The sequence below is a fragment of the Pan troglodytes genome, chromosome 4 (genome assembly GCF_028858775.2).
Source record: "Pan troglodytes isolate AG18354 chromosome 4, NHGRI_mPanTro3-v2.0_pri, whole genome shotgun sequence".
Classification (NCBI taxonomy): domain Eukaryota; kingdom Metazoa; phylum Chordata; class Mammalia; order Primates; family Hominidae; genus Pan; species Pan troglodytes.
In genome coordinates, this window is record NC_072402.2 from 171,728,180 (window position 1) to 171,741,699 (window position 13,520).

The following is a 13,520-nucleotide window of genomic DNA, read 5'->3' on the forward strand; positions in this document are numbered from 1 at the left end:
TCTATGAACCAGAAAGTGGGCCCATCCCAGATACCAAATCTCCTGGTGCCTTCATCTTAGGTCTCTCAACTTTCAGAACTGTGAGAAATAAATGTCTGTTGTTTCTAAGCTATCCAGTCTATGGTATTTTCTTATAACAGCCCAAATGGACTAAGACACACGCACACACACACATGCACACGCACACCCCTTTCATATGTTCTGCAAGTGTAAGTGGAGGGCATGAGAGTCTTCAATCTTAAAAACCTTGCCAGAGGGTATATACACCTTCCATTTTAATTAATAAATTTTGCCAAATTACCTTCCAAATATGTTCCACCAGTCTATACTCCCCCAACAGTGCCTAAGCGTGAGCTGCTCCTCCCCGTGTGCTGGCACCAGGTTTTAACCAACTCTAAGTCCTACCCATCTGATAGGTAGGAAATGGCCCTTCCTCTTGAAGTCTGCATGTCTTTCTCTCTCTTTCTCTCTCTCTTTTTTTTTTTTTTTTTTTTTTTTTTTTAGATGGAGTCTTGCTCTGTCGCCCAGGCTGGAGTACAGTGGTGCAATCTCAGCTCACTGCAACCTCCACCTCCCGGGCTCAAGCGATTCTCCTGCCTCAGCTTCCTGAGTAGCTGGGAATGCAGACGCCTGCCACCACACCGAGCTAATTTTTGTATTTTTAGTAGAGACGGGGTTTCACCATGTTGGCCAGGCTGGTCTGGAACTCCTGACCTTGTGATCAGCCTGCTTCAACCTCCCAAAGTGCTGGGATTACAGGCGTGAGCCACCATGCCTGGCCATGCACATCTTTCATTATCAGTGAGTTTGAGCTTCTTTTTGGGTTATTATTGCCTGTTTGATCATTGGTTCTTTTCTGGAAAAATTCTTATCTGGCTGGACCATTTGTTCCTTCCTCCTGATTTGTGTTGCTACCTCCCAAAGCTACAGACTTAGTTTTTCTCCCTTGTTTGTTATTTCCTCAGTCGTCCTTTGCCTTTTGGTTTTGTTTATGGTGTAACTGCTTTTTTCATTCTACAATATTTCTAACTTTTGCTTTAACTCAAATTAATCATGGACTCCACAAGGCATGAGGGAAAATATTGATACATTTGACTTTAAAAATTAAGGCCATCTCCCACCCTAAATTTATGTTTTCTTCTGGTGCTTTTATGATTGTGTTTTATATGTTACAATTTTGATTCATTTGGAATTTGTCTCTGTGTGAAGAGCAAGCTGGGAATCCAAGTTTATTTGTTTTTGAATGGCAGTTTGTCAGGTGTTCTAAGATCATTTATTAATCTTTTCCCTCTCTGACTTGACATACAACCTTTAAAAAAGCTACTGCATTTCCATATGGGTTTCAGTCTACTTCTGTTCTCTCTTTTCTTCTATTGAACTGACTGTTTTTTGTTATTGTATACCAAATTCTTTCAGTTACAGCTTTGTTACACATCTTTATATCTGTGTAAATTATTCTTCTCTCATTCCTTTCACTCCTTACCCATTCTTGCATTTCACTTTTGCAGGTAAATATATATATTTATATATGTTATATATATATATAATGTTATATATAACCCTATATATAAATTAACCTTATTATATATAACCATATGTATGTGGATATTTTACTACTGTTACTGTTTACTTGGATTACTAAATTTATAGATTTCAATTTGAGGAGATGCTACGTCTTTAAAATATTGAGATTTTCTTTCTTTCCCTTTCTTTCTTTCCCTTTCTCTCTTTCTTTCTTTCTTTTCTTTCTTGACAGAGTCTGTTCTGTCGTCCAGGCTGGGGTACAGTGGTGTGATCTTGGCTCACTGCAACCTCCACCTCCCGGGTTCAAGTGATGGTTGTGCCTCAGCCTCCTGAGTAGCTGGGATTACAGGCACGCGCCACTACACCTGGCTAATTTTTGTATTTTTTAGTAAAGATGGGGTTTTACCATATTGGCCAGGCTGGTCTTAAATTCCTGATCTCAGGTGATCCGCCCGCCTTGGTCTCCCAAAGTGCTAGGATTACAGATGTGAGCCACCACGCCTGGCCTAAAATATTGAGATTTTCTATCTAGAAGCAAGATTGCATCTGTTGAAGACTTTCATCACTTTCAGTTGAGCTGTAAGATCATTTTTGCAGTTCTTGTTAAATTTATTCTGAAGTATTTTACCTGTTTTTTTTGTTGTTGTTGATATTGTACAAGGAATCTTTTCTTTCGTTGTTTTTTAACTGGGTATTATTTATACTTAATAAAAATGCTTTTGAATTTTGTATATTTATTTGCCACCAGTTACCAACTTCTCTTATTTCTAATAATTTCTTTAAAATTTTGATTCTTTATGTTTACAAAGAATATACAATTGTTCCATCTGCCTGTAATTCTAATATTGCTCCTCTTTTTCTGATATTTAGTTTTCTTATGTTATTTCCTGTTTGCAATTTTTAGACTCCTGATGTCATTTTCCTGTCTAATTGCAGTGGTCAGTACTTTCAGATTTGCTATTTCTAGTGTTTTAGCATTTACATTTTGATGTTTTTTTCCCCCCCAAATACCCTTTCTGCATTTATGGACATGGTGATATGGTTTGTCTTCTTTGACTTGGCATTATGGTAAATTATACTAATATATTTTCAGATATTAAGCCATTCTTACATGTCCTCATTTGGTCATGGTGTACCATGGAGTTCTGTTTGCTAATACATTACTGTATTTAAAATTTTTGCTTCATTAATATTGTGAGGTTGTGTTGAGATTTACTTTTTGTGCTGTCTTCATCAGGTCTGGTATTAATGTCATTCTGCCTCTGTAAAAAGAATGTACAAGCATTTTTTAAAAAAGAATGTGTAGGCACATCATGAGGTCAGGAGATCAAGACCATCCTGGCTAACAAGGTGAAACCCCATCTCTACTAAAAATACAAAAAATTAGCCAGATGTGGTGGTGGGCACCTGTAGTCCCAGTTACTTGGGAGGCTGAGGCAGGAGAATGGCATGAACCCGGGAGGCAGAGCTTGCAGTGAGCCAAGATGGCACCACTGCACTCCAGCCTGAGCAACAGTGAGACTCCGACTCAAAAAAAAAAAAGAGAGAGAGAATGTACATGCATTTTTCTTTCTCCATGTCCTGGAAAATTTGACAGTAGAGAAATAATCTGTTTCTTTATATATTTTTTAAAAACAGAATTAACCCACAAAATCATCTTAGCATTTGGAAGGATGTGGGTAGTTTTCAGTAAATATGTGAAGAATTAACGTACAAATAAATTTCATTTGTGCCCGACCACCTGTCTGAAGCTTTGAAAGATTACATTTAGAAATGCACCCATTGCCATTCTCTTAATTGTAACTCCCTTCAGCAATTTTTTCGAGTGGCCCCATTCAGTCAATAAGTGTTTACACAGTAGCTTCCATGTCCGGAGCCTTGGGGTAGATGGTATGGATGATTCATGGAAGTACAAGACGTGGCCTACAATTTAATGTTCCCAGGGTGCTGACATACAGCTGAAGTTTCCATTTATGTGAATTTGATTCTAAAGCAATATTATTTATCATTGAATATTAATGGAGAGGTATTTGCAGATTACCCTTTAGGTTTACATTAGTCATCCTTGGATTTAGAGTTCAGTAGCTCACTCCAGGCTGCACACACTGAGCCAACACATGGTCTTTCCTTCTTGCATCAGAGTCTGGCTTCCCTCTCTGTTGCAGGTCTGCAGAGTAGAGCACGTTGATTGCTGTGTGGGGTGTGGCTCTGCCACTGGCTCCCTGTGTGACTCACTTCCCTTCCATGAATTTGGGTCTTTCACCTGTGAGATGGAGACACCGATCTTACTTTGTCATACTTAGATAGTATATGTAAAGCATCAAAACACAGTTGGCACCCAGAAAATCTACATTTACCTCCTCGTTTTGGTATCTCCCAAAATAGCTAGCTGAGTACTGGGCTATGAAGTACTATGGGGTATGGGACACTTGTTCAAGTCTAGATTATTTTTAGAGCCCTTAGCTGGTCTTCCTACTTCCAAAATCCACTCCTTCCAATCAATTTCCATCCAAGCTGCCAAAGTGATTTTAAAAACTCCAATGGAACCATGTCCATGAATGCCGGATATGAAATACCCACTGGCTCTCTAGTGCCCCCAGTAAACTCTTCAGTCTGAACCTTATGCTCCTTCCTCAGGCTTCCTCTGCTTACCATCCAAGACTTGTCTTTCACTGTCATGGGCCACCCCAACGTCCACACCCTGGGGCAGGCTGTTCTCTCCACCTGGATCCCCCTTTTACTCTCTCCTTCCAGGCTGGCCCAGGAGCCCCACTCCCCAGTGCCATCTCCATCACATCGCTTCTCACCTTGCCTTCTATGAGTCTTTCCTGAGAGCAGACACCACGTATACGTCATCCCTGCATCCCATGTGCCTGGCCCAGGGCCAGCGAAGGGCTAGGCGTTCAGCTTGTATCTATTGTCCAGTGAACAATTAGGCTTTGGCTTACATGGTAAAATATGAATGAGATTTTCTCCATTTTAGTTCTCTGGGGATCCCTGGGGGAAATTGTTCTTTATAACAGAAATGAGGCCAGGAAAATCAATTGTGTTTCTCGGCTTCAGGAGATGATGGAACAGCGTAACTTTCCTGAATATCCCAGGGCACAGCACTATAACAGAGTGGCAAGAGGTGGACTGTGCTGGAGGCCCCTTTCATTCTTACGTGCATTTCAAGCCGAGCTCAGGCGAGAACTCACCATTCAGCTGCCCACTGCTCATGAAATTCCGGAGCTGGCGTGCTTGCAAAGCTTCCTTGCAAAGCTCCTTTCTTCTTTTTAGGTCATAATGAGCTGGTTGGGCAGCTGCTTGGTTGCCAATGACTTTATAGTTAAACACCCACACTCCAAGACGCTGCCTTCAGTAAATGGAGGGAGAACAAAAGACCACAAGAAAGACAGGAGAATGAACATTGATACAGCATCTTCTGGGTTCTAGGCACAGTGACTGCTGCATTTGTCTACTTCCTTGACCTGCATAAGTGCCCTGTGATGGGGACATTATTGTAATCACTCCCTTTGTACAGAAGATAGAGAATGAGAGAGAAGTGACTTGTCCAAGGCCACATGCATTAGATAGGGGCCATTTGTGTGTCTTCTGAGCAATCAGTTTGCTTTTATCTTCTGGACTCTATGAATATTATCGCCGACCCATTTCCTATCATTGGTCAGGTTTCTGGAAAACCTTGAGCTATATGTCTTGCCCGCCTGCTGCAAGTAGGGACACTGTTACCATACCTGCCTCCAACTTATGGCCATCCTTTTTCCTTCCATTTCCTCCATTACTATTTTTCTCATCTATAAAATGGGAATAACAGTAATTATACTGATCGCAATATTGTTGTGGAGAAACCAAGCAAAGTGCTCAGGGCAGAATTGGGCACAGTGTGAACACTCAACGTGGAGCCTGTAAGTTGCCAGAAGTCATTTCTGGAAAAAGAGGAAAGTGTAATAAAGATAAGATGAGTGAAACAAGTTAGGTGGCATTTTATACTTAGCATAGGTTTATCAAGCCCCTACTGCAACCAAGTCCTGGCCAGATGCAGGGGCTACAGAGATGAGTCCTCAGGGCCTCGGGCCTCAAGGAGCAAGCGGTTCAGTCAAAACCCAGGTCTGCCACAGGTGAATGTCAAACTGGCTTTCTCAGCTGGCTTGATGCGGGTTCCTTCCACGGAGCCTGTAGTGAAGAGCATTCCATGCTCTCTGCATCTCCTGTCCTGCTTTATTTTCTGTGTCCAGGAAGCAGCCCAGATCTGAAGCTCACCTCCAGCCATGTGGTTTGTCCATAGCCCCTCAAAGAAGAGCTTTGCATAAAGGAAGACACCCCTGGGCTGACGCCCCACCCTGGGTTGTGAGGCCCCATTCATCCTGCCAGGGCTACGGGGTCACAGTTGAATAAGCACACAAATGGGGACCCAAATTGCAGCTGCGGCAGGCAGATCGGCTGAGGGAAGATAATTTTATTAGGTTCCAGGCTCTTGCTCTAATGCTCTGTGGCGATGTCTCTGTGGCCTTGCAGGCTGGCTGTGCGTGCACTCCTGTGTCTACTGGATAATTTTCTTGTCTTCGTACAGTCAGAATGGTGGATAAGGATGTGCACGTCCATCTTTTTTGGAGCCAGGAAGAGTGGGTGAAATGCAAGAGTCTGATTTCTGCTCTGATCAAACCATGGGAAAGTTAATTAAGGCTGTGACTCACCAGACCATCTTGATGAAATTAAGCAGTGCAGCCAGGCCTCCGGCTATTTTAGTGGCAGGAAGTCAAATGGTTGGCTCTGTTGGTGACTCCATAAGTGTGTATTTAAATAATAATGACAGTAATAATATCCAACATTTATGGGAGCTTTACATCCAGCATCTTTGGAAGTCCACCCAATGTACCTAGTAGGTAGGTGTTATGATTCAGATAAGGAGATGCAGATAAGGAGACTGAGGCTCAGAGAGGTGGCGTCGTGTACTGAAGGTAACACAGCCAGGAAATTGTGGAGCAGAGATTAAATCCTAGTTTGATGGTAAGGCCTATTCTCCTTTTCCCACCTCACACTGGTTCTCTTTCAGGCTCCTGCATCCCAGTCTCTGAACAGCCAAAACTAAACTGCTATATCATCTGTATCCTGAACGCTTGCTAGCCCTTCATTTTCTTAATAGCAAATTAAAATTATCATCATGGCAGCAGTAAATAAGCTTCATGACCTCACTGCTCCAAGCCCATTTGCCTGCATTTTGGGACAAATTTGTAGCTACAATCATTGCCTGTAGCTACAGGAAACAGCAAGACTGTGCGATGACATCTTAATTTCCCGAGTTTCACTTTGTACAAAATGACCCTGGTGAGACTTGTGAGGGTTTTCTTGTTTGGATCATTTTTCCCAAATGCTAGAGATTGACAAGTTCGCGGATGAAAGCTCCACATCCCAGGCCAGAGGAAGGCCTAGGTGTATTGAGCAAATGTCAGAAAGAAGAGACTCCACCTGACCTGGCTGTGCGAGGCTAGGAAGTCCTTTCACCTTGCCACAGTCAGATGGGGATTAATGACATCTTCGTCAAACCGTTGTTGTTATTTTGGACTTCAACTAAAGCAATGCACGCAAAGCCCAGCTCCTGGCTTACAGGGATGCTCAATGAATATTAGGTCCTTCTCCTCTACATTCTCAAATCCCTCCTTTGTGGTAGATGGTGGCCTGTACATATTTGGAGATTTTTTGTGGACACATGTTTCAGACCCGTTTAACCCCCTGCCCTGCCCTGTCAAGTACCTGGCCACAGGAGCCCATGGTGCCAGCTGGGAGCCAGCTCCTGGCTCAGCCCCAGACAAGTCACACTCCTGGCCTCACCCTGGGCCTTGTTGAACAGATTGGGGTGATTGCTGGCTAACTGACCGCGGGCCAATCACTTTCTGGAAACTTATTTCCTCTAAAATAGGGATAAAAAGCCCAACCAGACAGGGTTGTTGAAAGGCTTAATGCAAGTAACAAAGAAAGTAATGAAAGCACCATCCCCAAGTTAAAAACTGGGAAACTTCATGTAATTTCATGATCTCTACCTTTCTTGAAAAATCAGATCAGCCATGTTAGAATCTCATTCCCGTCCTTGACAACGATTGTCTGGAGCTGTGCAGCTGCTGTCCCCTGTCAATGAGGCAGGTTCCCTCTAGGTCCCGAGCATGCCACAGCAGCCTTCTTCACTCATTGGTGGTGTGTGCCTGCTCCCTGCTTGCACAGAGAAGGTCACCAGGCCAGGTTGGCTCCTTTCCTCTCAACAGGTCGGTGAGATCTAGGTAAACAGGTTTCCATCTATGACACACTGGCTTTTGCTTTGTTGCCTTATCAAGGCACAACCTTGTGAGTTAAGGCCTCAGCTTCTCCATCCTGTAAGAGGTTCACTGTCAAAGGTCTTAGTATTCTCTGGCCCATGTTGAATGATGACTTGAACTTTTAAAATGAAAAACATTTCGGGAGCCCAGAGATTTATCTCCTACATCGGCAGGGCCCTCGGACCCTCGCTCTTCTTCCTAACGATTATACCACAGCACATTAATTTGGGAAATGAATTACTGCTTTGGAATGTTCCAGTTCAAACTGTGCTTTTTCTCTTTCAAGGATTCCACAAATATTAATGAGTTTCTGGCTCTACACCCAGGAATCACACTTTTACACCCCTCCTTCTTCCCATGGGGAGCTTTCCTCTCTGGGTTCTGAAAGAGATTCCTGAATTATTGCTCATATAAAGTTTGAGGCCACAGATGTTTCATTTTCCTTTTACTTTCAAAAGGCAATTTACTTAGTGAGATTCATTGGGGCCCTAGAGAATGGGCTTCTTTAATGGGTTTTGGGGGGCTTCCATGGGGAGCTGACCAAACATTATGATAATGCAATCTTTTTGGTTTGCGGATGGAGAGAACCGGTGTATTCCATGCTGCAACAATCATACAGCCACTCCAGAGGCTGTGGAGTCAGTAGAAGGTGCACATGGCCTTTATGGTCACACCTGAATTCAAATCCTGGCTACTCCATTCATTAATTGAGTTTCCTTATAGGCAGGTGACTTAACTACTCCGTGTTTCATTTTCTTCATGTATAAAACAGGAAAAATGACAGGATCTACCTTATAGAGTTGGTTTTAAAAATTATTAGCAAGAAATGAGGCTGAGCATTGTGGCTCATGCTTGTAATCCCAGCACTTTGGGAGGCTGAGGTAGGAGGGTTACTTGAAGCCAAGAGTTTGAGACCAGCCTGGGAAACACAGTGAGACTCCATCTCTACAAAAAAATAATAATAAAAAAAAATAGCTGGGCATAGTGGTGCACTCCTGCAAGTCCTCCTACTTGCAGGAGGCTGAGGTGGGAGGATCGCTTGTGCCTGGGAGGCTGAGGCTGCAGTGAGCCAAGATCGCACCACTGCACTCCAGACTGGGTAACAGAGGGAGACCCTGTCTCAAAAACAAAAAATTGTTAACAAGAAATGAAGTTAAAATAACTACATCATGTTTTATAAATTCTAATATGCATCTTAAGCCTTTCCAGTGAAATCATCTTGGATATGAGAGCACAGCCCACAGACAAAGCCAACTCCTTCTCTAGGGATTGACCCTAGAGAATTGAGGTCTCTAATTCTGTCTAATTGAGGGATTAGACAGAACAATGAGCAGTAAACAGGCCCTCCACAGATGTTACCTCCCAAACCTGTCTTGCCATTTTAGGGTTGTCATTTCTATCCAAGAGAGGATCTTTACAGGAATTCTTCTGATATATTGACTTAGATGCCATTTACTGAACACATACTGTTTCAGACTGAAGCCAGACAGGTGAGCTCCATAATCTCATTCCACCTTTCGGCGTTTTGGGGTGTGAGAGAACATTCTAGTTCCTGTTTTATGAATGAAGAAACTGAGGCTTAGAGATATCACAAAACTTGTTCAAAGTCGCACAGGTGGTAATAGTGGGAGAAGCTGCAGGCGGAGAGTCTGTCTGTCCCCAGAGGCTATACTGGCTCCAGACCAGCTCTGGCCAGTAATGAAGGCTGTCTTCAGCCTCATTCCAGTATTTCACAACACCCCAAGGAAATGATTCCTTTTCTTCTGATTAGGCCAAATAGACCAACAGAAACATCATGATCACCCTGGTTATCTCCTATTCTCAGATATGTGCATGAGTCTGATAAATCCAAAACGGGAGAATGAATTCATTCGTATTGAATAAATGCAGTCTGTTTGGCATGAAAAAAACTCATTTGAAACATGGGAACTATGGGACAGGGAGAGGAACAAGACTTTAGATCCTAAGGCATGTTCCTTCTCCCAGATCCTTGGTCTCTGGGCACCTGCTCTATGCCAGGTGCTGGGCTTGGCATTTCCACACAATGATTTCATTTCCTCCTTACATCAGTGCTTCAAGGTGGCTATTAGGATTCTCATTTCCAGATAAGACAGCTGAGCCCAGGAAATGTAATAAGAGACCCAGAAAGTGATGGGTGGGAATCTCGGCAAGGGTGTTTCTGGCTTCAGGACAAAGCTGAGGTCAAGACCTGGTTTTTCTCTTTATCAGGACAGAACAGATGGATGCAAAGGTGAAGTCACAGTGAAACATACTTCCTGGCCTGGGAACATGTGGGCTTTGAGGGCAGACTTGGCTTCTAGGTATTATTTAAAGGTGAAATTGGTAAGCCCCTTGAAGGGGCTGAGTGGATGTGGAATCAGCCATGACCCCCATCTGCATACCGATACTGACAGGGATCAGAAAGGGGCTTTGGGTTCTGGAATCCCACCACTCTTGCCTTCTAAGGCTCACTGACAAGGAGGTCTGTCTATAAGGACTAGCCCCAAATGGCAAAGAACTGCTGTATTCACCTGGCAAGCATCCCTAACTCTGAGGGGCAGCACCTCCAGTAAGCAAAGCTGGGGTTGAGGCTCAGGATGGGGTCCTCAATGAATTTACAGATTCCTGTCCTGTTGTGCCCACCCTCGCCCCAAAGAGGGGTCTCATCCTGCAGTGCAAGGAGGCAGTCCAAAGTGTATGCCACCACCAGAGGGAAACCCATGAGGTGGAAGGTAGGAGAGGGTGTATTTTTTTTTCCATGTCTAATGTCAGGCTCACTGAAAGATAGCTGAAGTCAGGATGCCACAGGGAAGGAGAGGAAGAGCGTCTTACTCTTCCTGCACAGAGGAGCCTGGCCCAAAAAAGATACCCCAGGCTTCTCCGTGCAGGAAGAATAAGACCCCTACCCTCATCCTGACCCACGAGCAAAGAAGGAAAGGAAGAGTTTGTGGGGATTTTGTTGTTTGCTTGTTTGAGACAGTTCTTGCTTGATTTGTTGCCCAGGCTGGGGTGCACGACTCACTGTAGCCTCAAACTCCCTGGGCTCAAGTGATCCTCCCAGCTCAGCCTCCTGAGTAGCTGGGACAACAGGCGTCCACTACCACCTCCAGCTAGTTTTTACTTTTTTCTTTTTTTGTAGAGATGGGATTTTGCTATGTTGCCCAGGCTGGTCTTGAACTCCTGGCCTCAAGTAATACTCCTGCCTCGACCTCCCAAAGTGCTGGGATTATAGGCATGAGCCACCACACCCAGCCAGGATGAGATGTTAGTGGGGCCTGGGCTCTGGGAGGCAGGAAGAGAAAGGCAAAGGGCTGGAACCTGGTGCCTGCCTTTTAAGGCACAGGGTCCCTGGTAAAGCATAGCTCGTTACGAGTTTGACTCTGAAAAATAAGATATGGAATGCGTTCTCCTGCCTTCACATTGAGCACAGGGGCGGCTGTGTTGACGGTCCCCAAGACCATCCCCAGGTTCAATAATTCACCAGGAGGACTCACAGCACTCAGCATATGGCTGTATGCGTGGCTGTGATCTCTTACAGCAAAGGGATACATAGCAAAATCAGCAAAAGAAAAGAAAAAAAGAGCATGAGGCAATGTCGAGGGGAAACCAGGCACAACCTTCCAAGAATCGTCTCCCAGTGGAGTCATGGAGGATGCGCCTCATTCCCGCAGCAGTTTCAGAGGCGTGTGGGAAATGTCCGCCAGGGAAGCTTGTTAAAGACTGTCTCCAGGGTTTTCACTGGGGGCTGGTCACATAGGCACTGTTTGCTTAGCACCCACCCAAGTTTCGGACTCTAGGTGTTCAACATAAGCCATATTGTAAGTACAAGTTAGGCAGGGTGAGCCACTCCTATCAGTTCTGGGGATGGTGGGAACACTCTTAAAATCCAGCTTCCCAGACGCCAGCCAAGGGGCCAGTCTTGCATGCAGACCTTTCCAAGGGTACCAATCTCAGGCTGGCTATGTGAACTGTTTTGTGTGAAAACGCCTTCCAAGACTCCTCCCAGGTAGAGTGTGTCTGTGTGTCTGTGTGTATTTGTTTAGGGCAGCGGGGTGGGGAGGTAGAAGACAGGGTAGAGATTCCTTCCTCCTCATGGACAAGGTAGCAAATTGAGCACGGGGACAGAAATGCCGTCTTCCCCAACATGGCTGACTTATGTCCAGAGGAGATACTGCTGGGTATGCTAGACTGTGGTATTAGCAGAATTATTCTTATCCTTGCAAGAATTACAGGGAGACATGGAGTAGTTTATCTGGCAGGGGAACCCCCACTGGCATGCCTAGCAGTGCCACACATTGAAATTTGGGAATGATTTTTAATTTTCCAACCAACTTTGCTGATCTGATTCTTTCTTTTCTTCTTCCTTCCCCTTCTTCTTCCTTTTTTTTTTCCATCAACTTTTCTGCCAAGAAAGGGGATTAAGGAATGGAAGTAGCTTAATGGAACAAGCTATTTGGGCTGCCGGGCTCATGTCTCCATGGAGATGGTAATGCAGGCTGTGTCTAGACAGACGGTTGGCGGGGATGCAGTGAGACAGTTGTGCGCCTCTGACTGGAGCCGAGATCTGCACGGATGGCCCTCTGGGCTGAGGGGGATAGTCTGGCCCTGCTATGGGGCCTGTCTCTTGGGGTTGGATGGAGCAACTAGATGTGAGTTCTTCTTCCGAGTTCACCTGTGTGCCCTTTGTGCAGGCCCAGGCCAAGAGCTGGGCAGGCGGCCACCGAGGCACAGGCCCTACTCTTGAGGAGCTCGTGGACTGCTGGGGCAGGCTTATGTGTTACGTGGCTGTGATAGCACATGTGATGTGTGGCTGCAGCTGGAACTGATGGCCCTGGGAGCCTGGGGAGGTGGGGGGCTTGCTTAAAGGGGAAGTCTGGGAAGGCTTCCTGGTGTGTGTGTGGAGCACCCTCTAAGTGGGAGGCCGTGGGAGGCATGCCAGTAGCAGACAGCCTAGAACTTTCAGGAACTAGGACTGTCGTGTGTGTGTGTGTGTGTGCGCGTGTGTGTGTGTGTGTCTGGGGCAGGAACAATTAGTGAAGTGGGACTGGTAAGCAGGGACCAGATGATGGAAATAGCACAGTGCCAAGGAAATAATACGTGTTTTGGATCCAGGCAAACCTGGCTTCTAGGTCTTGCTTTACTACTAATTGGCTGGATAATCCATTATTTAATCCACAATTTACCCAACATCTGCAAGCCTCAGTTTTGCCATCTGAAAACCAGGAATATCAACAGTCCTCACTTTATGGAATCCTGGGTAGGACTTAGTGAGATGATACTTGTCAAGTGCTGAGTAGCTGATGATTTAAGGATGTGAGTTTCTTGCCCTCCTTTATTCAGAAGCCAGACAAAGGATTTTGAACATTGTCTTGTTCCAATGACAGTCTCCAGGCTACTTGCATTCAAACCTCCTGGATTTGTGTGGAAAATGCTGATTTCTGGGTGTTATCATAGAACAAGGGGATCAGAATCTATGTGTACTCAGGACTCTGCATCTTACCATTCTCTTTAGATGGTTCTGATGCTTAGTCAAGTCATAGACCTGCTGTGCCAGGAGATGGGAAGTCGGGGGAGGGCTTTCAGCCCCACCATGCAATGTTCAGAAGAGTAATTTAAGAAGATAGCTTTGGTGGCCAACAGGGAGAATAGTTAGGGTCGGGGATGCAGGAAGGGTCAGAGAGGAAATGA

General features: G+C 44.9%; 1 protein-coding gene across 1 annotated transcript in view; it reads left to right on the forward strand.

The window, feature by feature from the left end:
• Positions 1-13,520, forward strand: part of NSG2 (neuronal vesicle trafficking associated 2) — a 63,661-nt gene that overhangs the window by 32,981 nt on the left and 17,160 nt on the right. The gene's annotated exons all lie outside the window — the stretch shown is intronic.